Source organism: Zootoca vivipara, chromosome 1 (genome assembly GCF_963506605.1).
Source record: "Zootoca vivipara chromosome 1, rZooViv1.1, whole genome shotgun sequence".
Classification (NCBI taxonomy): domain Eukaryota; kingdom Metazoa; phylum Chordata; class Lepidosauria; order Squamata; family Lacertidae; genus Zootoca; species Zootoca vivipara.
This window is the reverse complement of record NC_083276.1, coordinates 16737684-16763713: the sequence shown is the minus strand read 5'-3', so window position 1 is coordinate 16763713 and position 26030 is coordinate 16737684. Positions and strand designations below refer to the sequence as shown.

The 26030-nt window shown below is 44.3% G+C and overlaps 1 protein-coding gene and 2 long non-coding RNA genes across 5 annotated transcripts in view; 1 reads left to right on the top strand and 2 right to left on the bottom strand.

The window, feature by feature from the left end:
• The window catches only part of CCDC85C (coiled-coil domain containing 85C), a 173337-nt gene that overhangs the window by 135582 nt on the left and 11725 nt on the right, over positions 1 to 26030 (bottom strand). The gene's annotated exons all lie outside the window — the stretch shown is intronic.
• LOC132591756 (uncharacterized) overlaps positions 6373 to 26030 on the bottom strand; it is a 29477-nt gene continuing 9819 nt past the window's right edge. Inside the window, exon 2 of the long non-coding RNA XR_009557211.1 lies at positions 6373 to 25985. This is a non-coding gene — a long non-coding RNA (uncharacterized LOC132591756). The remainder of the gene's footprint in view (positions 25986 to 26030) is intronic.
• On the top strand, positions 10555 to 11133 carry LOC132591757 (uncharacterized). The gene is made up of 2 exons (XR_009557214.1): positions 10555 to 10613; positions 11019 to 11133. It is a non-coding gene; the product is annotated as an uncharacterized LOC132591757 (long non-coding RNA).

The following is a 26030-nucleotide window of genomic DNA, read 5'->3' as shown; positions in this document are numbered from 1 at the left end:
ATTCTTAAGGTAATCAGCCCTGAGTGCTCCCTGGAAGGACAGATCGTGAAGCTGAGGCTCCAATACTTTGGCCACCTCATGAGAAGAGAAGAATCCTTGGAAAAGACCCTGATGTTGGGAAAGATTGAGGGCACTAGGAGAAGGGGACGTCAGAGGACAAGATGGTTGGACAGTATTCTCGAAGCTACCAACATGAGTTTGACCAAACTGCGGGAGGCAGTGCAAGACAGGAGTGCCTGGCGTGCTATGGTCCATGGGGTCACGAAGAGTCGGACACGACTAAACGACTAAACAACAAGCCTGAAGAATTTAAAGAAACTCCCATGCACTCAGGAAGCCCCCTTTTCCCCATCCCTTTCGGTTTTAGATACTGAAAATGTGAAATATGGGAAAAGATAGAATCTTCAGAGTTGTAATTACTCCTTTCTAACTACCAGCTGAGGCGAGAAAGACAATGAGTCTTCAATGAGGCGGCTGGAGGAGCAGACACAAATGTCACTTTTCAAAGGGTGATAACGCCTGTAATAATCTTATCATTTGTTGTAAATGAATTTTCAATGAAAATGGCTTAGAAATAAAAATCTGTATTACTAAAGCTTCCTTCCCTCCCTTCTTTGGCAACGTAAAAAGCAGGAAGGAAGGAATTTTGGGAACAGGGAAAGTCATCAAGGTTTGCATTCAAAATTAAAATTAAGGCTTTTAACATACCATGTTACTCACACTGACAATATTTCACAATAATTGCTTGGGAAGAGTTACCTTGGGCTCATCACCACCTTCCCCCCCCCTCTCCTTAATAAGTTGCCAGAGCTCTGACAGATCTACCCTCCCCTGAACATGGCAAACTACTTTGAAAGGCAGTGACAGGCTCAAAAGGCTTGTTTTTTCAAAGGGAAAGAAGCTTGACTCTGATAGCTTCTAACGCAGGAGGTTAATAACATTGCAGAATCATCAATAGAATGATGAAGTGGCAATTGGGTTAGGCAAGAAAAGAGTTGCCTGATGTTAGCGGTTTAAGGATGTCCGGAGTGCAAAAAAAAAAAGTGGGGGAATATAGGGAGAGGAATTCAGCTCCCTGAGAAACAAAGCTTTCATTTCATTTTCTTTTCTTATGTATGGGTTCTATGCATGGTGACAGCAGCGCCAGGAATAATTCCCTGCACTTCTCCACTACTAGCAAAACTAGAATTATGCCAAGGAGGAGAGGGGAAAATGTTCAATATTGCTCCGCTTGCTGATTTAGGCGAGTTGCGGAATTCTGCTTCCCTGGGCACAGAACCTGTGTGGCTTTTGTGCAGAAAGTTTGCAGTGTGAGCCACGGTGCCTTTACTCAAAAGCAAACCCCAACGTATTCAATGTTGTTTGCGCCCGACTGAGTAAGCTTGGGGTTGCAACTTTAATTTGTTTTCATAGCACAGAGTACACGCTGCCCTAGTTCCCCTCCAGTGAAATAAAACAATATACAGTGGGAACGACAACTTGATCCAAGAAGAGTTCAGGCTTCAACTCACAGTTAACCATTCTGCACAGGTTACTATATTAAGCGGCATTCCCACTCCATCCCTCCTTCTGCCAATCCTGCCTTCTCCCATTTGGTTCCTTATAGCCACATTCATGCATGATGATAAGCTGCACTTCCTTGCATGCATGCGTGAACACGCTGCATGTTTACGCCAAGCCATTATAAACCAGACTGCTGCTGTTGTTCTACTACTTCTCCCCAGAGCAAGCAGGATAAACAACGCACAGTCTTGGGCTTTGGGTTACTTCCAAACCAGGGATCATATTTTGCTGCATAGCCACGATCACTGGCCACTCCTGACCCACAGCTTGTTGTTGGATCGCTGGTCACGCTCAGTAGATAAACCAATATCCGGTTCATCAACTTTCAGTAGGTGAACCAATGGTGTGGCTTTCTGCAAGGCATCTCAGAAAAATCCATACCCACTGCCTCGAGGGACATCGTTGGGAGAAGAAAAGGCTGAGGAGTAAACCCTACACAAATCCAGTCTCCCTAAAATGGTTGGGTGGTGCCTTGTACGCCTCCTTCCGGCAACTCCTGCAGACAAGCTGGTGCCAAACGTATTGCTCTGCTTTCCTTTGGATCACATCCGTGAGGTTGAGAGGAGGGGCCTGTCGTCTGGGCAGCCCAGGAAAAGTCGCTTCTGAGCGACTAACACAGCAAACACAATGTGTGAAGAAGCAGTTACCGTCATACCTCGGTTTAAGTATGCTTCGGTTTGAGTATTTTCAGTTAAAGTACTCCGCAGACCTGTCTGGAACGGATGAATCCACTTTCCATTACTTTCAATGGGAAAGTTCGCTTCAGGTTAAGTACGCTTCAGGTTAACAAAATAAAAAAAAATCCTTCAGTAGCACCTTAAAGACCAACTAAGTTTTTATTTTGGTATGAGCTTTCGTGTGCATGCACACTTCATCAGATACACTGAAACAGAAGCCACCAGACCCTTATGTATATTCAGAGGTTGGGCTGATAGGAGTGGTAAACCTGTTGATGACTGTTAACGACTGTTAATGACTGTATTTGGTCTTGCGGGGGGGGAGCAAGGGCTGAGGTGCTAAGGAAAGCTTGATCATGTATAATGAGATAAGAATCCTATGTCTTTGTTCAATCCAGGTGGCTCCATGGTTTTAAGCTTGCTAATGAGTTGCAATTCAGCAACTTCTCTTTCAGGTTAAGTACAGACTTCCGGAACCAATTGTGTTTGTAAACCGAGGTACCACTGTACAAGTTACCAGTCCCTGCAGCCACAGCAGGCACTGTGGTTCTCCAGCAGTTTGACTTCACCCCCAGAGGTGCACTCCATTGTCTCTAGAGACATACAGATGGATGCCAACAAAAAATAAGTTATGTTCTATTCCCAAAGAACAAAATATATACACAGCGGGAAAACTGCATTTTCTGTCGAACCAACTTTAGGCAGCAGCAAGCCTGTGAGTTTCACGGGAATCTTCAATACTCCTGAAATATTCCTACAACAACCAAAAGTTTGTCCAAAGGAAGGTGCCATGTTACGAGCTTTGTGCATTCTTGTCTACCCAATGTAGATGTGAACTGCTATGGGAAAGAGCCTTGTAGCACCAAGCATATTGTTTGCACTAAATTATTGTTAAATGCTAGACGAGGGACCAGCAGTCAGGGAGGGGTGAGTAAGCCTAGAATAAGCATACACTCTGCCGCCTGCAGAGACTCAGAAACACAGAACAGCAGAATTCTTATCCTCACTGTCAATTGAAAGTATATTCTCCCACAAGCGCCTTATATTAAGAAAGCTAACAAAACATAACATATTATGAAAACACCTATAAGATCCTTGGAAAATAAAGGTGGTACAGTATATAAACTGAATGAATGAATAAGGTACAATGAACCAGTTTTATTTAGGAGGCCAAAACCCATGTTCAATTGTGAGTACACACCGTATTTTTCTGTGTATAAGACTAGGTTTCTTTCCTTTAAAAAAATGTCCAAAATTTGGGAGCGTCTTATACACAGATAGATCTCTTCCCCCCCCCCCCCATTTTCTTAAACTGGAGTCTTATACATGGAGGGATCTTACAGACGGAAAAATACGGTACTGCAGAAGGCCGGTGGTATATGCAGATTAATTTTGTTCTTAAATCAGCTACTGAAAAATTATGCTACACACACACACACACACACACACACACACACACACACACACCATGCTGCTGTTCCATATTTCAGCACAACAGTGGATAAAAGAAAATGTAAGTTTGTTCTCAGCAGGCCAGACTGCCAACTATTATGTGCAAAAGCTTTATAAAAGCAGATTTTGGTTTCACACAAAAAAGATGGTTCTGAACTAGGTACGGCTGCATTCATATTCAGATTTACCAAGACTGCCCGCAGGTCTGCAAATTGCAGTATTTCCAGGGAGTTGTGGAATGTTCATGGACTCCAGACGGGAATATCCAAACAAACAAGGCATGCATTATCATGTTTCGTGACATCAAGGAGGAATGAAAGCCTTGAGCTTTAAAAACCAAATCCCCATGTTTTAAAGAGGCAGAACAGGTAGTTAAGAGGATGGCGAAAACAAAAGCCCTTGGGAGAACATGACGCCCCCCCCCAAAAAAAATCAATGTTATTGCAGTTGTAAGAGACAGGGCATGGAAAATTGCTCAGTTCGGTAAAACCTGCATTTCTGCATGGGAAAGAGTTTCTGCTCACTTCCCCTCTCTTCATACGCAATGATTAACACACTTTAGATCTCAGCATCTACAAAGTCTTAATCTTCTAGGGCAAAAGAATTTTGAATTGTGTTCTTAGGAACCATGGTTTTCCCTCTTCTCAGAGGTTATTTCATACGGAGGACAGACATTTTCCAAAAGTCAACTTCTCCACCACTGCTGATTCTTCCCCTGCACTGGGTGTGGGGACACATCATGCTCCTTTTGGGGTAGTAGTCTGCCTGCCCTTGGTCGCCACCCTGCAATCGGCTCTCACCTGCGGCTCCTAGAAGCTGTCAGCACGTGACAGCGGCCTCACCCTGGGAACAGCTTTGTCTGGCAGGCTAAAACAGGTGAGGGTGGCCGATGGGTCTCTAGCCCTTGGTGGGTTAGGGAATGTGAAGACAGGCTCCGGCCGATTCAGCAGATGGAGACCAATAATGGATCCAATGGCCAGCGGTGGTTTCTGCACCTGCTGTAGACGGAGGTGAGGGGCAGATGGGGCTCGTGAACCTGGGAAGGTAGCCCATCTAGAAGAAGGAACACTCTGATCAGTAGCACCTTAGAGACCAACTTCAGAAGTGTGCATGCACACGAAAGCTTATACCAAGAACGAACTTGTTGTTCTTGTTGTTGTTTAGTCGTTTAGTCGTGTCCGACTCTTCGTGACCCCATGGACCATAGCACGCCAGGCACTCCTGTCTTGCACTGCCTCCCGCAGTTTGGTCAAATTCATGTTCGTAGCTTCGAGAACACTGTCCAACCATCTTGTCCTCTGTCGTCCCCTTCTCCTAGTGCCCTCAATCTTCCCAACATCAGGGTCTTTTCCAAGGATTCTTCTCTTCTCATGAGGTGGCCAAAGTATTGGAGCCTCAGCTTCAGGATCTGTCCTTCCAGTGAGCACTCAGGGCTGATTTCCTTCAGAATGGATAGGTTTGATCTTCTTGCAGTCCATGGGACTCTCAAGAATTTCCTCCAGCACCATAATTCAAAAGCATCAATTCTTCAGCAATCAGCCTTCTTTATGGTCCAGCTCTCACTTCCATACATCACTACTGGGAAAACCATAGCTTTAACTATACGGACCTTAAGAACGAACTTAGTTGGTCTCTAAGGTGCTACTGGACAATGTTTTTAAATTTTTTAATATATTTCGACTGCGTCAGACCAATACGGCTACCGTGTTTCTCATATTATAAGACACGTCTTATATTTATTTTTTCCTCAAAAAAACACACTATGGCTTATTTTCAAGGGATGTCTTATTTTTTTCCTCCTCCTCCTGCTGCGGCCGGCATTGCTGCTGCACCTATCACTATGTCTTATTTTCGGGGTATGGCTTATATTCCTTGAATCCTTAAAAATCCTGCTATGGCTTATTTTATGGGTATGTCTTAAAATATGAGAAACAGGGTACCTACCTGAATACGAAATAAAAATCCATACCTGCTTCACCTGGCATTCTCATTGCTTATTTTGCTGCTGCCACCCTTCCCTTCCACCTACCCATTTTGCCAAAATAGAGGTCAAGTCTTTAACCTGCAAAACGGGAGTGGCTCTCAAGAATGCCGATTAGGAAATGAGTGTGTTTTCGAGGAGGGCGGAAATCAAGCCCAAAGGCAAATGCAGGAGTCTTCTGATGAATGTTCGATAATACATTCAGAAGAGTGACAAGCCTTATACATTTGCAACGTGCCGCCTTTGCAAGGATTGCCAGCAACACGTTAAGGATAAAGGCAAACCTCTTTAAACCTGGCTTGAACTCTATCAGATAAGAACGCCACTGGCAGCAAAAAAAAATTTCCCTACAAATGGTTTCCATAGAAATGCTGAGATTCAGCAACACCAAATGCCATAAGAATTACCTAGTTTTGAGCACATATGTTTATTTTTAGTGATTTGCAACCTTTTACTTTTAAAAATAAATAAATCCTACCTCTCTCTTCTTCACATTGTAAAAGCATGGGAGAATAGGAGTGAGAACCTCACAACCTCAAGAGCCCTAGGTGGCAAGAAGTGCTTCTGAGAAGCCACACAGAGCTTTTGAAACTGAGCTAAATCACTATGAATAAGCTTCAGGGTTTATGGGTAGACATTAAAAGCTACAAACTGGAAGGGTGTGACATTGCAGGTCTCAAAAACTTTGCAGAAAAATACCACATTTACTTGAATCTAATGTTCAGCCTTTTTTTTTTTTGCCAAATTACATTGCAAAAATTAAGGTTCGCATTGGATTTGATGGCACAATTACATTCGCCAGCAAATACTTTTTTTGGTTTCAAGGTTCTGAAAATTTGAGGCACACATTAGATTCGATGGCGCATTAGACTAGAGTAAATACGGTAGTGGGGCATCAGACTAACCCCCATTTACCCCCCCCCCAAAGTGACATAGGGAAGGGCTCCTACTGCATGCCACAGTGATCCACCCCCAGCAGACCAAAAGGACTACCGAATTCAGTGAATGCAGAGATCGAGTCATAACAGATTACTGGCAGTGGGAATGTTTGGCTCTGTGTAACCTTGACATATATAGAAGTGGTGTGCTTGTGGAGTGCTGGCCAATGAGGTGGAGAAGGCATCCCTGGGTCTTGGTGACCCAGTAGGTGAAGAGACCATAACAACCTGGGAGAGACATCAAGTCTGTATTTGATGATGAGTGCAGCAAAAAAATTGCTTAGCCAGCTGCTGATGGTGCTCTCCCCTGGAAAAATTGGATAAATGAAGTGAGCAGATAAGTTTGTTCTCCCTTCTGATCAATATATTGCAAAGCCCAGGAAATACAACCTGATACGCTTACACCTGCCCTTTATGCTTTGGAGGGTGCTGTTGAAGGACAAAGGGTTACTGGGCTCTGGTACCTACAAAACTTATAATAGGACAGTGCAATCTAAATCCAAGTTCCCCCAGAAGGAGAGTTTGCATTCAGTAGATCTTGGGTTTTACCAGCTGAACTGGGGCTAGGCCAGCATAAGTCCCTCAGCCTTGGCTCAGCTGGGGCTCAGGTAGCAGAATTTAAGGTGGCACAAGTCCCCCCCAAAGGGCATTCTGGGGGCATGAATCTTACTTCTTCCTGGTTCAAACTGGGACATAATTTTGAACCCAGATTCTCATGTGCCAGGTAACATCCCTAGCCGCAAAGAGCATGCAGAACCATTGGCATTTTGCCTGATGGAGCTGTGATTTTGTGACACTGTGCTCCTGAGTCCACTGGTTCCATCAAGGTCAGTAATGCCTACACTGGCTTTCAGCACCTCTCTCCGGAGCTGCAGACAGAGGGCCTCCAATATGAGGACGCTGAGGACTGAACATGAGCAGATGCCCGTCCACTAAGCCACAGCCCTTCAAGTTACAAGAAAGGAGATTCCAACGAAATATCAGGAGGAACTTTCTGACAGCAAGAGCTGTTTGACAGTGGAATGGACTCGCTTGGGAGGTGGTGGGCTCTCCTTCCTTGGGGGTTTTAAAGCAGAAGTTGGGTGGTAATCTGTCATGGATGCTTTAGCTGCGATTCCTTCATTGCAGGGGGTTGGACTGGATGACCCTCGGTGTCCCTTCCAACTCTACAATTCTATGATTCTGTTATTTTTGTTGCTGAAAAGGAGTGCTTCCATCGTGACACATACGAATGTCCAGGGAAAAGAGGGACAGCAATAGTAAGAAATTGTTTTTCTCTCTGCCGTGGCTCCACCAATCCCATGATGTCTTAACACAGATAAATAACATAAACATTATTCGTAGCATGTGCTCAAAGCTCTTGCGATACTGGCACCAAGTAAATACCAACCTATTTACCTAGGCATTGTCGAGGACTTGGGGCTATGGTGACTGATTCCCTGGCTCAGTGGTTTTAGCTGCTCCTATTGTCCCAAATGAGCTCTTATTGTGTTTTACAGGATTGTACGTATTCTTAAATGTATTTTGTATCCTACTCTGGGATCGCTCAGGTTGAAGAGTGGATTAGAAGAATAAGATGCCTTAATGAGGTAAATAATTCACATCAATCGCAGTTGTAAGAATGTGAACATGTGGCGCCTGCAACAAAAAGTTGCAGCGTGCACTGATAAGGTAAAGGTAAAAGACCCGTGGGTGGTTAAGTCCAGCCAAAGGCAACTATGGGGTGTGGCGCTCCTCTCGCTTTCAGGCCGAGGGAGCTGGCGCTTGTCCACAGACAGCTTTCCGGGTCATGTGGCCAGCATGACTAAACCACTTCTGGCACAACTGAACACCAGAGCACAAATGCCTTTTACCTTCCCGCCACAGTGGTACCTATTTATCTACTCGCACTGATGTGCTTTCGAACTGCTAGGTTGGCAGGAGCTAGGAGAGAGAAACGGGAGCTCACTCCGCCGTGTGGATTTGAACCGCCGACCTTCTGATCAGCAAGCCCAAGAGGCTCAGTGGTTTAGACCGCAGCACCACCTGTTCCCGCTGCAGCAAGGACAATATTGGTTCCAACCTGCCAGCTGTACATCATCACTGCCAACAGATCCCCAGCAGTCGGTACCCATGGAGCATGCTTATCCCCACTGGGGGAATGCCTCCCCACAGAAATGTCCAAGGTGCCTAACGAAGTGAATAAAAACAGTATCAACAGGCATGAACTAACTGCCAAGAAAATGTTTCAGAGCCCCACTCAGCAGAAAAATACAGGACGGTCCCCGAATGCAATAGGGATAGCTTGCTACATTTTTAAGTGAAGTAATGAGGAACGGCTTAGGGAGCTGGGTATGTTTAGCCTGGAGAAGAGAAGGTTAAGGGGTGATATGATAGCCATGTTCAAATATATAAAAGGATGTCATATAGAAGAGGGTGAAAGGTTGTTTTCTGCTGCTCCAGAGAAGCGGACACGGAGCAATGGATTCAAGCTACAAGAAAGAAGATTACACCGTCCTAAACATTAGGAAGAACTTCCTGACAGTAAGAGCTGTTCGACAGTGGAACTTGCTGCCAAGGAGTGTGGTGGAGTCTCCTTCTTTGGAGGTCTTTAAGCAGAGGCTTGACAGCCATCTGTCAGTAATGCTTTGATGGTGTTTCCTGCTTGGCAGGGGGTTGGACTGGATGGCCCTTGTGGTCTCTTCCAACTCTATGATTCTAATGCACATTACCATTTAAAGATGGGGCTACAGAATCCAAAGCAACTCCTCCACCCCCATAATAAGAACATAAAATTCAGAGTCTAAAATTAATTGCCTGCACCAATCTTCGAAAACAAGGATGGGCTCCGTAGCCCCCCCCCCCCCGCAACCCACAACTGACATGAGGTTGAAAGATATGTAAAATAAGCACACAGATATGCCAATTTAATTATAATAATAATAATAATTTATTATTTATACCCCGCCCATCTGGCCGGGTTCCCCCAGCCACTCTGGGCGGAATCGACTATGCAGCCCTCCACTATTGAGGGCACAGAATCTGGCTTTGTTCCGTATATAATTTTAATTATTTTAGTGCCCATGACATGCAACCCCTAGTTGTGACTTCCGACACATTTTGAAAAGGTAGACAGCAAAAACACTCAGGAGAGAGGCAGGTATCTAGTCAAGTCTCGAATAAGCCAGACTTGTGTTGAATCAGACAAAAGGGTCCGTGTCCAACGCCAGATATTAGCTCCTCGACCCAGAACTGCAAGCATGCAAAGCGGGTGCCTGGCCTCCCCTGAGACTGACCACATGATGTGGTCACCTTTTTTGCCGCATGCCCCAAACAGATTGCAGAATTCGTTTCCAATTCCAAAATCCACTCGTGAGCGGTGCTTAAATCCATTTGGTACTTCCAAGTTGTTCTGCTTATCTAGAGCTGAAAACCATTACTTGACACAGGGTGAGATAGTAATTTAAGACGAGTCCAGAAGCATCACTGATTGATTTCGGTGGAACTGCTTCTATGTTAACTGCGCTTAGGAAAACAGACAAAAGTGATATACCATCTGCCAGAGATAGAAAAGTCAAAGGTTTTAGGCTTTTCAGTAAGATGCAGTGGTGTCAACATATCTTAAGAGCGCTCCAGCGTCCTCATGTCGTTGCCATGACAGTCTCTACCAATTAATAAGAACATAAGATTATAGGTGATCAGTTTGACTGAATGTTAAGTCTGCAAACATCTAGAAGCACAGATTAAGCCAACAGGCTGGGGTAGGCAGAAGTTAGATCTGGGCCTGTTGGTAGATCTCTGGGCGACTTACAATAGACCGATAAGGTTTTCTGTCTCCCAATTGTTTAACAATAGCTGCAAAAAAGGACATCCCTTCTTGCCCTAAATTACATGGATTGAATGAAGAAAGGGGGGAAAGTTGAGGTGTTGTGGAAGGACTCTGAGCTCTGTTCAGTTCTTTGCACTCAGATTCCTGGTCAGTTGCTTGCTTTGGATGGAATTGTATGTCCACTGAAGAAACAGGTTTATTAACTTTTATTAACATAAAAGTTAATAAAAATTATAGGCAGAAGGGAAAAAGTTATAGAATGAAGAAAGGGAATTAGAAATATTTGATCTGAAATATTAGATAAAGATGATTGCAATAAGATATGAAAGATGGGTTGAAGATAAGAACAAAGAATTGAGAAAATAATGTGCAAGATTAGTAAAATCACAATGAATACTGTTTAAGTAATATTTTAACAGGGACCCAAGGGGGGAGGTTGAGGGAGTCCAAAAGGTGTTGATTAAGATTTAAGTTAGATATTTTGTTTTTGATATTTTTTTGTTTTTGTCTTGTGTATGTGTGTGTATTTGCGTGTTTTGTATTTTTATATGTGTATGTTGGAAAATTTTCAATAAATACATTTTTTTAAAAAGAAACAGGTTTATAGCCTTATCCTCCATGAATTTGCCCTCTTCTACAGCCATCCAAGATGGCGGCAGCCACTGCCTCATGTGCAAGAGAGTTCCACAGTTTAATGATGCACAGTGTGAAGAAGTCCTTTTGAAAAAGCTGTCCTGAATCTTCTGACATTCGTTGAATGTCCACGAGTACGAACATTACAAGGGAGAAAACCTTTCCTCCATCCACTTTATAAACTTCTATGATGTCGCCTCCAAGTCGCTTTTTCTCGAAACTAAGAGCCCTCACACTGCAACCTTTCCTCAGAGGGGAGTCTCTCCAACCCCATTGATCATCTTAGCCCCCCTTTTCTGATCCTTTTCCAATCTACAATCTCCGTTTTTTTGAAGCACAGCAAGGTTTTCATTGGGAAATCACTCTTGAGATATTTCACGGGAAGCAATTCGTAAACATAATCAAATAATATAAAAGTAAGAAAATAGAGCTCTTCAATTCTTCGGCATCAAGTTTCAGATTGTGGGTCTCGGGGCAACCAAAGTTGAGCCACCAAGCTGAGAGTCAGTCTAGCCCTACTGCAGTCCTGCCATATGCCTTGCACAATAATCTCCTTGGGTGTCCAAAACAGCTTTTTGCCTGCTTAAATTTAGGAGCCCCTGGCACAGGAAAAGCCTGCTCTGTAGTTTGGAGCTGTCACAACAAAATTAGGCCAACAGCAGCTAATATAAAACTGAGAACTTGGCAGAAATCACATAGAGTGGCTGCAGAGGGAAGGGACGTACTGTCAAGCATCCATCATCTTAAAAGCTACCTCCCTATATATCTCCCGGCGAGGCAAACTATTTCTGGGTTTGTCTGTCTGTTTCCAAGCCTCAGACTCCCATTATCTCCTCCCCTCACGTACTGCATTTCAATTCTGTTCCTCATTTCCTAGGTTGCTCAAACCATGGTTGCCCTTACATCCAACCAAGGGAAACAATGCTTTGCAGAAACTTGAGGTGTCCCACCGGACAGAGGACAGTCCTCTGTTTTTGAAGGGCTCTCTGGTCCCAAGTCCAGTTTAAATATATTTAATATGCATCTACACACAAACATCAGTGCATACAAAGTTCATGCAAATGTGTGACACCTTTCCTTTCTCTCTCTCTCTCTCTCTCTCTCTCTCTCTCTCTCTCTCTCTCTCTCTCTCTCTCTCTCTCTCTCTCTCTTGGTGATGTGTTTTCTCTCTTTTTCTGGCTGTTAATAAATGACCATGCTACATGAACCATGTGGTTTGCTCAGTCTAGAAATAACAGCACACTGTGATTTGATCAAATCAGGAAATGAGATGGGGAATCGGAATGTCTGAGTATGGGCGTTCCCTTCCCAATTTAGTTCCCAGTTCATAAGCCCAAAATGGGGTAGAAATGTTTGGCCGTAACATGTGAACCAAGCTGCTGTGGGCTACATGACCAATTTTAAGCACTGTAAATGATGCAGCCTTCTTAGAAAAGCTCTATGTACAATAGTGCTTAGAATCATAGAATCATAGAGTTGGAGGAGACCACAAGGGCCATCCAGTCCAACCCCCGCCAAGCAGGAAACACCATCAAAGCATTCCTGACAGATGGCCGTCAAATCTCCGCTTAAAGACCTCCAAAGAAGGAGACTCCACCACACTCCTTGGTAGCAAATTCCACTGCCGAACAGCTCTTACTGTCAGGAAGTTCTTCCTAATGTTTAGGTGGAATCTCTGGAGCAGCAGAAAACAATATTTCTCCCTCCTCCATATGACATCCTTTCATATATTTGAACATGACTATGATATCACCCCTTAACCTTCTCTTCTCCAGGCTAAACATACCCAGCTCCCCAAGCCGTTCCTCATAAGGCATTGTTTCCAGGCCTTTGACCATTTTGGTTGCCCTCTTCTGGACACGTTCCAGCTTGTCAGTATCCTTCTTGAACTGTGGTGCCCAGAACTGGACACAGTACTCCAGGTGAGGTCTGACCAGAGCAGAATACAGTGGTACTATTACCTCCCTTGATCTAGATGCTATACTCCTATTGATGCAGCCCAGAATTGCATTGGCTTTTTTAGCTGCTGCATCACACTGCTGACTCATGTCAAGTTTGTGGTCTACCAAGACTCCTAGATCCTTTTCACATGTACTGCTCTCAAGCCAGGTGTCAACCATCCTGTATTTGTGCCTTTCATTCCCCCCCCCCCATCTAGTGCTTGGGTTGCCATTTTCTAATGCAGCTCTCAACTGTGGCGCCGTTTTGATGATATACCATTCTATTGTCATACATTTGACACTCAACTTTCCTGAGCAGAGGGCACTGCCAGAATAATTCCCTCTGGGTGAGAGAGCACTGAAGGTGTCTATGTACCAAGCGTTCTATTTACAAATACAGTAATGGAGCACAATGGGGGGGGGAGGAAACAGGCTCTGAACTTTTGAAGCAGGTAGCATAGCTACTTAACCTGCATCAGGTATTCAAAATCCACCTGTTTCAACCACCACTAAGGCCACCCTCGAGTTTTTAGATAACCCCCCAATAGTGGCAGTCACATCAGTTTGATCCCTAGAACAAAGAGATGACCAGGGACAGCGCACATCCCCCCCGTCTCCTGCCAAATACAAGCACGTACCGTAGTTTGCTCCCTAGCATACTGGGAATCTAGTGTGATGAAGGCTGTCTGAATTCCACAGAAAAGGAGGTAGAAATGCAAATGGCGCAGAAACAGTAATTTAGTGTGCTGGGTCTGCCTCTGCCCTAGTAACTCAGCAGGGCTTTCAGTGGGGCTGCCCCTTTCCCGGTGGATAGCACTGCCGTTGAGATACTCTCCGCACTTTCCAGAAACAACTGAAGACGTTTTCATTCTCAAAGGCTTTTCCAGCTGGATCGGGCCTCTGCCATTGGTGCCTATTTCATTATTATTGTGGTTAACCGATTTCCGCCATTTTTTATTGCACATCACCCTCAAATGCTTTCATAGAAGGGACGTGATAACAATAACAAAGGCTGTCCCACAGGGAAGATGAGGGCAGCGCGCCACCATCACACCAAAGCCCAGCATCAGTGCAGGTGGGAATTCGTTACCACCAAAGGTATGTGCAGGTAATGGAATAAACCCATGGTCGTGGCTGTTTTAAACACGACATGATTCCCTTTATATGGTTTCTGTGCTTGCATTTGCTATTTTTTTTTTTAAAAAAAGCAACAACCCCTTTTGTTTTATAGCAATCCAGCTCGTGTGCGTGTGCCCGGGACTTAGAATTCACCCTGCGCTGTCTTGAAATGTCATCCTCTCCTTGTGGTTAACTCGCTTCAATTCATGAAACACTGGGCTGCCACGAGTAGTTATGCAGAGGAGCTCTGCTGCCTGCGTCGCGGAGAGAGAAATTGTAAAGCAAGCGCTCCCAGGCACTGGAGCGCTAACGTGTCCACCAAGAGGAAGCTGACCCATTTCCACAAATAGATATCTGCTGGCAGAAAAAGGAGCATTGTCTCCGAGAATCTGTCTTCGCGCTGCTTACTGAGTTGTGAAGCATAGGAGAAGGTTAGCTCCATCTCCCAAATTAAAGGCTGCGCGAACACGTCCCTCTCCATAGAAACAGGAGCGCTGCTTGTTTGCGAAAGTCACTGCGTGGTCAAAGCAAAAAGCCAATAACGGCAGCGGCTCGTTTTTACTCACACGCCCACCCACGAATACACCCACCCTAACGAGCACTCCCGTTTAATGAATTGGGACGTGAGGCTTAAAACACACACAGGGAGACTTTGTCTTTCTGAGAATCTCGCAGCCCAAGGTTTTGCAGGAAACGGGTCATGCTTACCGTAGCACGTGGGGCATGCAACAAAATGTTGCAGTGGCAAGTGTTCTTGTTCACTGTTCTAATCAGCCATGCCCGTTGCCCGGAAACTCCATTCCATTTCCCCATCCATTTCCATGTGCATAAACAGTCTGCCAGCTTTCAGAGGCCACTGAGCATACCCAGTCACCATTGGGCTGTTTTAGGGGGTTCCCGGGAATGTTTCCCCTAGGAATACTTCTACAATCCTTAGGAGTTCTCCCAAATCTGTCAATGCCCTACTTAATATGTATATGGGTGGTGATGTTTCAGCTGCATCAGCAACACCACTCACAAATGAACATCGGAAATAGGGGGAATACACACTGCAAGACCAGTCAGTATTAAGACCGCTAAGACCGCTGAGCAAATTTGTGGCAGATCAGAACCCAGGAACTTCCTGTTTTATCTTTCAGCCCCTGTACGATGCCAAAATGTCACAGACTTTCACTAATTTTATTTTCTTTGTAACGCAAAGTAGTAGTGCAAGAGGCTGCAATCTGACTAGAGAAGCAGCAGGGGAGGAGGTGCTTAACCACCTCCCCTGCTTCCACCAAATGCTGTCCCAAAGGTTTCCCCAACCCTTGGATCAGATTTGGGGATGGGAGCAAGGACTGCAGAAGGAAGGGGGAGTAATAGAAAATTGCCTCCCAGCATCCCTTTATATAAGCCTCCACTGGATCAAAGAGCTTCTATGAATGGTTAAAATGGGGGGGGGGGAACCCATGGCTAAAACGTTTTGATTTGAAAGTTAAATTGATCTTTTAATCTACTCCTTGACTTATACGGGTGCTTATTTTTACTGTATATGTTTTGTTACAAATATTGTGTGTTTCAAATTCTATTTCCCCTCTCTGGTTATTATTTGGGGGGGGGTGTATTTGGTTGTTTTTGTTTTTATGGAACGCCCTCCCATCAGATGTCAAAGAGATAAATAACTACCTGACATTTAGAAGACATCTGAAGGCAGCCCTGTTCAGGGAAGTTTTTAATGTGTGACATTTTAATGTATTTTAAATTTTTGTTGGAAGCCGCCTAGAGTGGCTGGGGAAACCCAGCCAGATGGGCGGGGTACAAATAATTAAATTATTATTATTATTTATTTTGATTGCACATTTTGTGATTTTATCCTGTGAACCTTCCTGAGACCTGTGCGTACAGGGCAGTATATAAATTTAAAATTTTCCCAAGCAAAATCCTGATCTCAAATCACCCTCTAAACTGCCCTTTGATCTTTGGATATACATTTAATGAATAATATATAACAATAACAACAAGCTGCTTTCCCACTTGTGTTGGGGTGGGGATAAAATATAAAATTATATATATATATACACTATATATAATATTTATTCTTCAACCTTCTCCCAATCCCCACCGCATGTGTTAAGTTAGTGCTGAGAAGTGAACCAAGCAGGGGGAAATGGAACACAGGGGAATACTGTATTTTCCCGTGTATAAGATGCCTGTTATGTATTAGTGTATATAGTTTTCCCTCAGGTCCTCAGGTCCTTGACAGTTGTTTTAGGAGGGAACTTTGAATTATGTTTGATACATTGTTTGAGCCAGCCTCTATAAAAGCAGGCCGGCTCGGCAATGCAGTTCAGTTCTGTTTTGGCTTCCGAATAAAGAGCTTCTTGAAGAAACGCTGTGTTGTCTACCCACTATTTAATAATGCCCCCAGATTTTAAACCTTATTTTAAAGTTTAAAAAACCTACCATAGTCATATACACAGAAAAGTACGGTAATTAAGCACCCCTTCCTCTAACAATGCTCCTTCACTCAAAAATCTGCAGCCTCCCAAAGCAGATAGCTCAGTCACTCTTAAATCTCAGGGTTGTGGGTTTGAGCCCCACATTTTGCGAAAGATTCCTGCCCCGCAGGGGGTTGGACTAAATGACCCTTGCGATCCCTTCCAACTCTGCAATTCTACGACTCGATTGCTTTTCAGTTAAGGAGACAGTTGTGCCTGTCTGCCCTGAAATGTGTGGTTTGTATCCTTCAGCCTTGATTTTTGCTGAAATTGGCTTGCTACCCCCCAACACACGTGCACGAAAAAATGCTTGGGGGAACTGTAGGCAGTTCTTTCTGATGGCACTACAATAAAGAGGAGCTGTGGGGAGGAATTCCACTGCTCCTCAGGAGGAGTTTTCCCCGTAACTTGTAGCAACGATCTGAACGGCTCTCCCTCCTTGCGCTAAATCTATAAGAGCTTCATCCCACGGGCAGCCAGTCGATTGCCAGCGTAAGCACTCCAAAGTCCCACCCATGCAGGGAGGCCTGGAGCAAACAGCAGAAGTCAGAGTACAAGATTATGGTTGTCATGGTTTGTTTGTTTGCTTTTCCCTTCCTGGCAGGACTCCTGTACCTTTGACAGCTCTGAGCAATTCAGCACTTGAACTCCACCCCCCCTTCCCCCCGCACGGTATCACAAGAATGATAAAAGCTTGTGCATGCATTTGAAATACCGCGCGCACTTCTGGTCACCTCCCAAAGGATATTGTTGGGTTGGGGAAAGGTTCGCAAAAGAACCTTTCTGTTATCAGTCAGATGGGTTCAAGGAAAATTAAGGTCAGCTGAAGAAACATGGCAGATATTCTCCAGTTAAAAATCATACTATTTGGTTGGCACAATACCTCTGAGAGATTATTTGTTCAGCCATTTTTTAATTTTAAAAAAGAGCAAACTACTATTTCAAGGTTCCTCATAAGGAAGGACGAGATGGTTGGACAGTAATAGAAGCTACCAATTTGAGTTTGACCAACCTGCATTGGAAGACAGGAGTGCCTGGCGTGCTCTGGTCCATTATATATTCTTATAAACGACTAAAGAACAACAACATAAGGCTTGGTTTCCAGACCCATGATCATCTTGGTTGTCGTCCTCTGCACACGGTCCAGCTTGTGAACATCCTTCCTAAACTGAGCTGCCCAGAATTGGACACAATATTCCAGATGTGGTCAGACCAAGGCAGAATAGAGTGGGGCGCCCTTGACCTGGACTCTATTCTTCTGTTGATGCTGCCAATAATAGCATTAGCTTTCTTTGCTGCTGCATCACACTGCTGACTCATGTTTAGTTGAAATCCCCCCCCTTTTTTGTAATTTGGACCCACTGGTTGGATACTACCCTCTGGTCCTATAGAAAAGAAATTTGCTCCACCCTCTTTGTGACAGCTATTAAATTGCATATAGATCATATTGTACGTAAAAGAATAGGCTGCCCAAAAGCTGTTTACCATGAGAGCTCTATTAAGCTTCCACTCTGAGGGGCAAAACACATTTGAATACCATATATTGGTTACCAACAAGAGTTAAAGCTCTGCTCATCTCAATCTTGACAGGTCACAATGCTGGTGCTCCGAACTAGCAAATATATTCTTATCAAGTGGCAAAGCAGATGCTCTGCCACTGATCTAAGGCCATCACACAGGTTTCCAAGGGCACTCTTGGCAGCAGCCCCTCAAGGCTTGAACTCCCCCTTTCCTGGAGATTGGCTGATACTTGTACTTTGTGCAGAACTTGGTTTTTGTATTTGAACTGGCAGCCTAGAATAGCATTAGCTTTTTTTGCCGCTGCATCACACTGTTGACTCATGTTAAGCTTGCAATCTAATAATTAATAAACAGGGGTTCTCTTTTTATGCCTGGGCCAACACTGAATAAACACTTTCACCAAAAAACCTGAAGCATTTGTATTGGTACTAATGGGAGAGGAGATTGCTAAGGGGGATCAGAGACTTTTTGTGTATGCTACAACCGCGGCGAGAATTTTATTAGCCCAAAAGTGGAAAACACAAGAGGTACCAACGATTGAGGAGTGGCAGACAAAAATGATGGATTATGCTGAACTGGCTAAGTTGACTTGCAGGATCCGAAACCAGGAAGAGACAAAGTTCCAGAGAGAGTGGAGTAAATAAAACCTACGAAGTGAGACTGAATATATAAAAGGGACTGAGAGATAGGAGTGGAATAATAAAGCTGTATGGAGGGAGGGAGGTCTGAGCTCGGCAGAGCAAAAAAGAGATGAGATGAGAAAGGAATGATATCATTATGAGGTTTTGTTTTTGTATGTGTTTGTGTGTATGTATGTTTTGTTTTTTATATTGTTTAATTGGAAAAGTGAATAAAAAGTATTTTTCTTAAAAAAAACACTGAATAAACACTTCAAGTAGGAATTTTGGTATCAGATACTTTCTGCCAATACAGTGGAACCTCGGTTTATGAACACCTCGGTTTATGAATTTTCGGTTTACGAACGCCGCGGACCCATCTGGAACGGATTAATTCACTTTCCATTACTTTCAATGGGAAAGTTCGCTTCAGTTTATGAACGCTTCAGTTTATGAACAGACATCCGGAACCAATTACACCCATGCTTCGGGTTACGTACGCTTCAGGTTGAGTACTCCGCAGACCCGTCTGGAACGGATTAATCCATTTTCCATTACTTTCAATGGGAAAGTTCGCTTCAGTTTATGAACGCTTCAGTTTAAGTACTCCGCGGACCGTCTGGAACGGATTAATTCACTTTCCATTACTTTCAATGGGAAAGTTCGCTTCAGTTTATGAACGCTTCAGTTTATGAACAGACTTCCGGAACCAATTGTGTTCATAAACCGAGGTACCACTGTATTACACTTCCTGTTTAAATATAACAGGTCTCGAGGGATGGTGTCTTCTTCTGCACAAGTTCCTCATGACTGCGTTTTTAAAACCAAACTATATTATTTACTGCCTCTCAGATTGCTCCTATGCTAAATGATTCAGGGCCTTCACTCTCCCAAATTCCCCAGCCAGTCTTCACCTAAACGCAGCACTCTAACTTAGCAGGCCCACGACTTCAATTAATTTGATCCTCTGTAATCACGTACCGCAGGAAGGAACCAGATATTTGACATTACTCAGTTTCCATTCCATTATTTAATTGCCTCGGACAGGTATGAGACCATAATTGCATCAACGGCCCACAGGCTCTCGATTGATTTTCTATCGCAATCCATAAGGAGTCTTTATTCTAAAGTTTTTTTAGCTGGAACATACCAAAACATTCCTAGGAGAGGAAACCGGGAAACGGCAGCGGAAGAGATGGCGGTCAGAGAAAGAGAGAAGGGGAAAGAATTAGAGGCAAAAGTAACAAATACTAAATTATATAAGCAGGGGAACACAGACACCTTTGGGGCAGCCGAACTCTCAAGAACTATCAGGTTTAACTGGTGTAAGCGCTAGGCAATAGTCAGTTTCAATTCTGGGTGCATTTTAATTGATGTACAAATAAAGAGTCTGGGCAAGAGAACAAAATCTATAGGCAGCATCAGCAAGAGATGGTTGAGCTGCACATAAAAGTCTCTCAGACCAAAGCTGTCAGACCAGACCAACTGGCTCTCTGCAAGCATCTCCCTCTTGCTATTGGTATGTGGCTGCTTGGACCTGGGAGCCTTGGTAAGGCAGGTGTGGCCCCAGAACTAAAAGCTGTTCACCCCACGTTCTTGACAATATAATCAGTATACTAAGAAGGAACATGGTACAAGGCAGCTTCCTGAGTCAGAGAACTGGCTTGTCCACCTCAGTATTGTCTGACTGCAGCTCTCCAAGATTTCGGGCAAGTGTCTCTGCCTGCCCCACTGGGAGACACTGGAGGTTGTATCTGGGACCTTCTGCATGCAAAGCAGATGCTCTGCCACTGATCTAAGGCTGTCACACAGGTTTTCAAGGGCATTCTTGGCAGCAGCCCCTCAAGGCTTGAACTCCCCCTTTCCTGGAGATTGGCTGACACTTGTACTTTGTGCAGAACTCAGTTTTTGTATTTGAACTGGCGGCCTAGAATAGCATTAGCTTTTTTTTTGCCGCTGCATCACACTGTTGACTCATGTTAAGCTTGCAATCTAATAAAACCTCTAGATCAGCCATCCCCAAATTTTGGCCCTCCAGATGTTTTGGACTACAATTCCCATCATCCCTGACCACTGGTCCTGTTAGCTAGGGATCATGGGAGTTGTAGGCCAAAACATCTGGAGGGCCGCAGTTTGGGGATGCCTGCTCTAGATCCTTTTCACCTGTACTGCTAGTAAGCCAGGCATCCCCCGTCCTATATTTGTGCATCTGGTTCTTCCTGCCTAATTGCAGAACCTTACATTTGTCCCTATTGAAATTCATTTTGCTAGCTGCTCAGAGTGGCTGGGGCAACCCCGTCAGATGGGCAGGGTATAAATAATAAAATTATTATTAATAATAATAATATTAATATGGAATAATAGGGCATCCCTATTGGTCCCATCACCTCCTGGCAAATAGAAGGGGAAGAAATGGAGGCAGTGAGAGATTTTACTTTCTTGGGCTCCTTGATCACTGCAGATGGTGACAGCAGTCCCGAAATTAAAAGACGCCTGCTTCTTGGGAGAAAAGCAATGACAAACCTAGACAACATCTTAAAAAGCAGAGACATCACCTTGCCGACAAAGGTCCGTATAGTTAAAGCTATGGTTTTCCCAGTAGTGATGTACGGAAGTGAGAGCTGGACCATAAAGAAGGCTGATCGCCGAAGAATTGATGCTTTTGAATTATGGTGCTGGAGGAGACTCTTGAGAGTCCCATGGACTGCTAGAAGATCAAATCTATCAATTCTTAAGGAAATCAGCCCTGAGTGCTCCCTGGAAGGACAGATCGTGAAGCTGAGGCTCCAATACTTTGGCCACCTCAGGAGAAGAGAAGAATCATTGGAAAAGACCCTGGTGTTGGGAAAGATTGAGGGCACTAGGAGAAGGGGACAACAGAGGACAAGATGGTTGGACAGTGTTCTCGAAGCTACGAACATGAGTTTGACCAAACTGCGGGAGGCAGTGCAAGACAGGAGTGCCTGGCGTGCTCTGGTCCATGGGGTCACGAAGAGTCGGACACGACTAAACGACTAAACAACAACAACAACATTTTCATTGGAGAAATGTTGGAAGGTATGTACACACACACACACACACACACACAGAGAGAGAGAGAGAGAGAGAGAGAGAGAGAGAGAGAGAGAGAGAGAGAGAGAGAGAGAGAGAGAGAGAGAGAATCTTTGGAATTGGGAGAATTTAAAACAAACAAGTAATGCACGTTTCTCTGCTCTTTATTTATCTTTTCGAAACATTTTTTTTACATCCAGGATGGCCTTTGCCAGTTGCTCGGAAATCCCAATGAGCTAGCCCTGTTTCCTGCCTCTGCCCCCTGTTGCTCTTTCTGGCCTCATTAATTTATCCCAGCAAACATGCACATTTGATTGTCAATACCTTAATGAAAACAGAAGGTTCTCTGGCCTACAGGGCTGGCAGGGAGGCAAGGAAGAGGGAAGTATATATCGTGCCTTAATGGCCATACGCATGGATCAGTTCCAACCCACCCACCCTGCCCGCCCCGGGCAACAGCCACTTCCTTTCAAATGTTTCCATACCTCTGCTTTACTGCAATACATTGTGCCCCCTAAGTGAGCATTTACAAGTGGGGATCAATAGTACTAGTAGCGATCTTTCCACCCTCCTAACCCCCGAGACAGCAATCCTTCTTTGGAAAACCACATAACCATGATGGGCTATTACTGCAGACACATCAGTCAGCAACGTAATTGGCCAAAAAGATAAATATCTCAGCTGGTTTCCTTCCGTACTCCTGTGCTTTACTCACTAAGGGGGTAAAGAATCTGTACCCTGCTTGACTCAAGCCAGCCCAGGAAAAGAGCTAGACAAGGTCACTCATAATATGGACAGATTCAGGTGGAAAGGCGAGGGGACAAACTGAGGAAAGGTGGTGGTTTCTTGGCAAAGTGCCTTGTCTTGAATACTCCAATAATACATAGATCATAGAACTGCAGAGTTGGAAGGGCCCACAAGGGTCATCCAGTCGAGCCCGCTGCAATGCAGGAAGCATTTGCCCAATGTGGAGCTCAAACCGAAGACCCCAAGTCTAAGAGTCTCATGCTTTACTGATTTAGCTATTCAAGCAGCAATGGACATATTTCTGGGAACCACATGGGGTCTCAAACCAGAACAATCTGAGCCACCTCATGGATAGCAAGTCTATCTATATATATATATGACAAAGCTGAGCATGATGTAGCAGTCGAAATAAATAAATAAAAATTGTCCAGTAGCACCTTGGAGACCAACTAAGTTTGTTCTGGGTCTTCTTCTTCTTCTCTTTGGCGATCACTCGTAGCCGAGTAAGATTGTCTTCCATAAACACAATTTTAACAATGAGCGTACAGCCAGAACAAACTTAAGTTGGTCTCTAAGGTGCTACTGGACAATTTTAAAAATTATTTATTTCGACTGCATCAGACCAACACGGCTACCTACCTGAATCTAGAATGATGTAACAGGCGAGTCACGTCAATGGCACACCAACATTCCAAGGATATGAGGCTCACATAATTAGGGACCAGCTGAGGATCTGGAGAATTTCCTAACGTTTGAAGCTGCCTCATATTAAGTCAGACCACTGGTGCAGTTGCAAGGGGTGGGACTAAATGTCCCTTGTGGTCCCTTCTAACTCTACAATTCTATGATTCTATTAGCCCAACTAGATCAATAATGCCTATACTTACTGGCAGCAGCTCTGTGGGGTTTCAGGCAGGGTTCTCTCCCAGCCATACCCGAGATGCCACCGCCTGAACCTAGGACCTTCTGCATGGAAATAATAATAATTTTATTATTCATGCCCCCCATTTGGTGGGGTTGCTCTACCACTGAGCTGTGGCTTTTTCCCTAAAAGTTATCAGATGGATAGATGGATAGACAGACAGACAGACAGACAGATTTATTGTTTCAGTGAATTAGTTTAATTAACAAAATGTATACAGCACTTGCCTGCAATAAAACATCTAAGCAGTTTGCTAGCAACATTAAAATTATCAGCAAACACCCTCAAAAATAATTAAAATTAGCAGTAAAAAACACACACACAAACGTCTACGTGTCTGGACAGGCCTTAGGTTTTAACTGTTTTTTTACATATGTAATGCTTTTTAATTGCTTTTATATGTGTAATTGTTCTGTATAAAGGTTTTGCTGTATTGTGAAATCACTTTCAGGTGCTTCGTAGGGAATACACTGAACAATTTTATTTTTAAAAAAATCAAGGGCCGGATTAGCAGAGGCCCACATTCGTTCTAGGACGCACACAAAACAGCAATGCAAAAACGTATTTATATGAAATATAAAGCACACAGAAACTTCATTGCTTCATTTCCTCACGAAATTTACTGCCACGCCATGATTAAAATTTGGTGGGGCCAGAAGGGTTTGGGACAAGCCTGCAGTCTGCAACCCAGCCATCGTTATTTTAATATGTCACAAAGAAGTGGGGAGATTATAGCTCTTCACATCCTGCCTCTTGCCACACTTCAGAGAAATTCCAGGAGATGGCAACACCTGAGCCACTTACCTGCCACACCTAGCCAGCCACATGAATGGCCACCGCAGCCATCTAAGATGCCAGCCCCATAGGGTGTAGCATTTGGACACCTCAAACTTCAATGGAAGTAGGAAGGGGAAAGAAATTGGCCCAAATTGCCAGTATGGAACCACACCCATGTTTTGTCGTCCTCCAGATCAAACTACGGAACTTGGAAAGAGCAGGTGACCAGGTGTAACAGGAAGAGAGGGCTCCAACACATTTAAACCACTGCGCGGATCGGAGATTTCAGCAAAAGGCAGCTTTTGATTCCCTTGTTTAGAGCAGGCTGTAACCTGCCAGAGTTTCCTTTTCTCTGGTACCCTCTGCATCTGAAGCGTTATCAAGCATTATCAAAGCATTATCAGACCAACTGTAGTTTCTTAAGGGCACTGAGCAGAATTGTTGGGTTCCCCTCACCGAGCTGCAGTTCTCAGAGTGGTTTAACTATTTGGTCCTTTTCCCAGGGAACTTTGGGAAATGAAACTCCGTGGGTGGGTGGGAAACAGGGGTCTCCTAACAACCCTCGGTGCCCTTAACACACTACTGTTCCCAGGACCCTTTGGGGGGGGGAGCAATGACTGTTTAAAGTGGTATATATACGACTTCTTCAAATGTATAGTGCAAATATAGGAGACCTGCCCTCCACAATCGGTCACCTTATTGACTGGAAGTAACAGGAGGGTGGGTTCAGTCACAACTCACTTCAATCAGGCCAGTTTGTCTTCCTAAGCAGAGCCCTTTTCCCATCACAATGTCTGGCAAAACACGCCATGCACCCGTTTCCCCCCTGCCTCGGGCAGGCTGTACATCAGATAAACGAAATCACAGGCTGCAATCGCACATGAAAATCTGTCTGGAACATCTGGGGGTGAGGGTTTCTGGCACTGTGCTGCGAGCTGGCCTAGATCGCTGGTGTCCAAGTGACCTGCAACTGGGTCATGGGTTGATCAGATGAGAATCACAGTGTTCCCACTGCTGTAGTTTTCTTAAAAAGAAATAAAAAAGTGGGTCGGGGGTGGTGGTGGTGGTGGTGGTAGAAGATCCACACACAGGAAAGCACTTCAATGGGTCCCATGTTTGAGGTTGGGCTTAAATGGTCTGAAGAGGCCCAATGTTATCACTATTACCTGTGAAGGTAAGCAGGTTCTGAGCTGCTTCCAGATCCCGGAAGGGAAAGTCCTTAGAAACACAGCAGTAAACACAAGTTATTACCTCATAAAACAAATAAAAAAGGTTGGCATTTGGATCCTATTCAGCCTTACCGCTCTGTGTTTTGGGATCTAAAAGGGCAAAAAGCATTGCCCTCCGTGGGATCAATGTCAAATTTCAAAAGGCCTCGTCTGATCAAAATCTAAGGAAGGTTCCAACCATAAGAACCAGGAGTCATGGAAACACATCCGGGAAAGAAAGAGCGTTGGGGAGAGAGTCATTTAGGGGCCAAGCTAATGTTTAAGCTTGCTTTTGAGCAGAATATTCACGTACAATCAATATGCATTCCTACATTGCAGCGTATTCTCGGTTTGTTTCTTACCAAATCCTTTAGCAAAGTTTCATGACTTGAATGCGATATTTGTTTTTCCCCCCTAAAAGAGCTTTTACTGTGTTAATGTTTTGTGCAGGGTTGTGTTTTTTTTAAAGACTCTGGCTGAAACGTTTGGGTGAATTTCTAGTGGGCACCTCCATCATTTTTAAAACAGAGAACTGCAGCCAAACTCTAAACTACCTCTCCCCACAAAGGAGATGGTACACACAGACACACACCACTTCT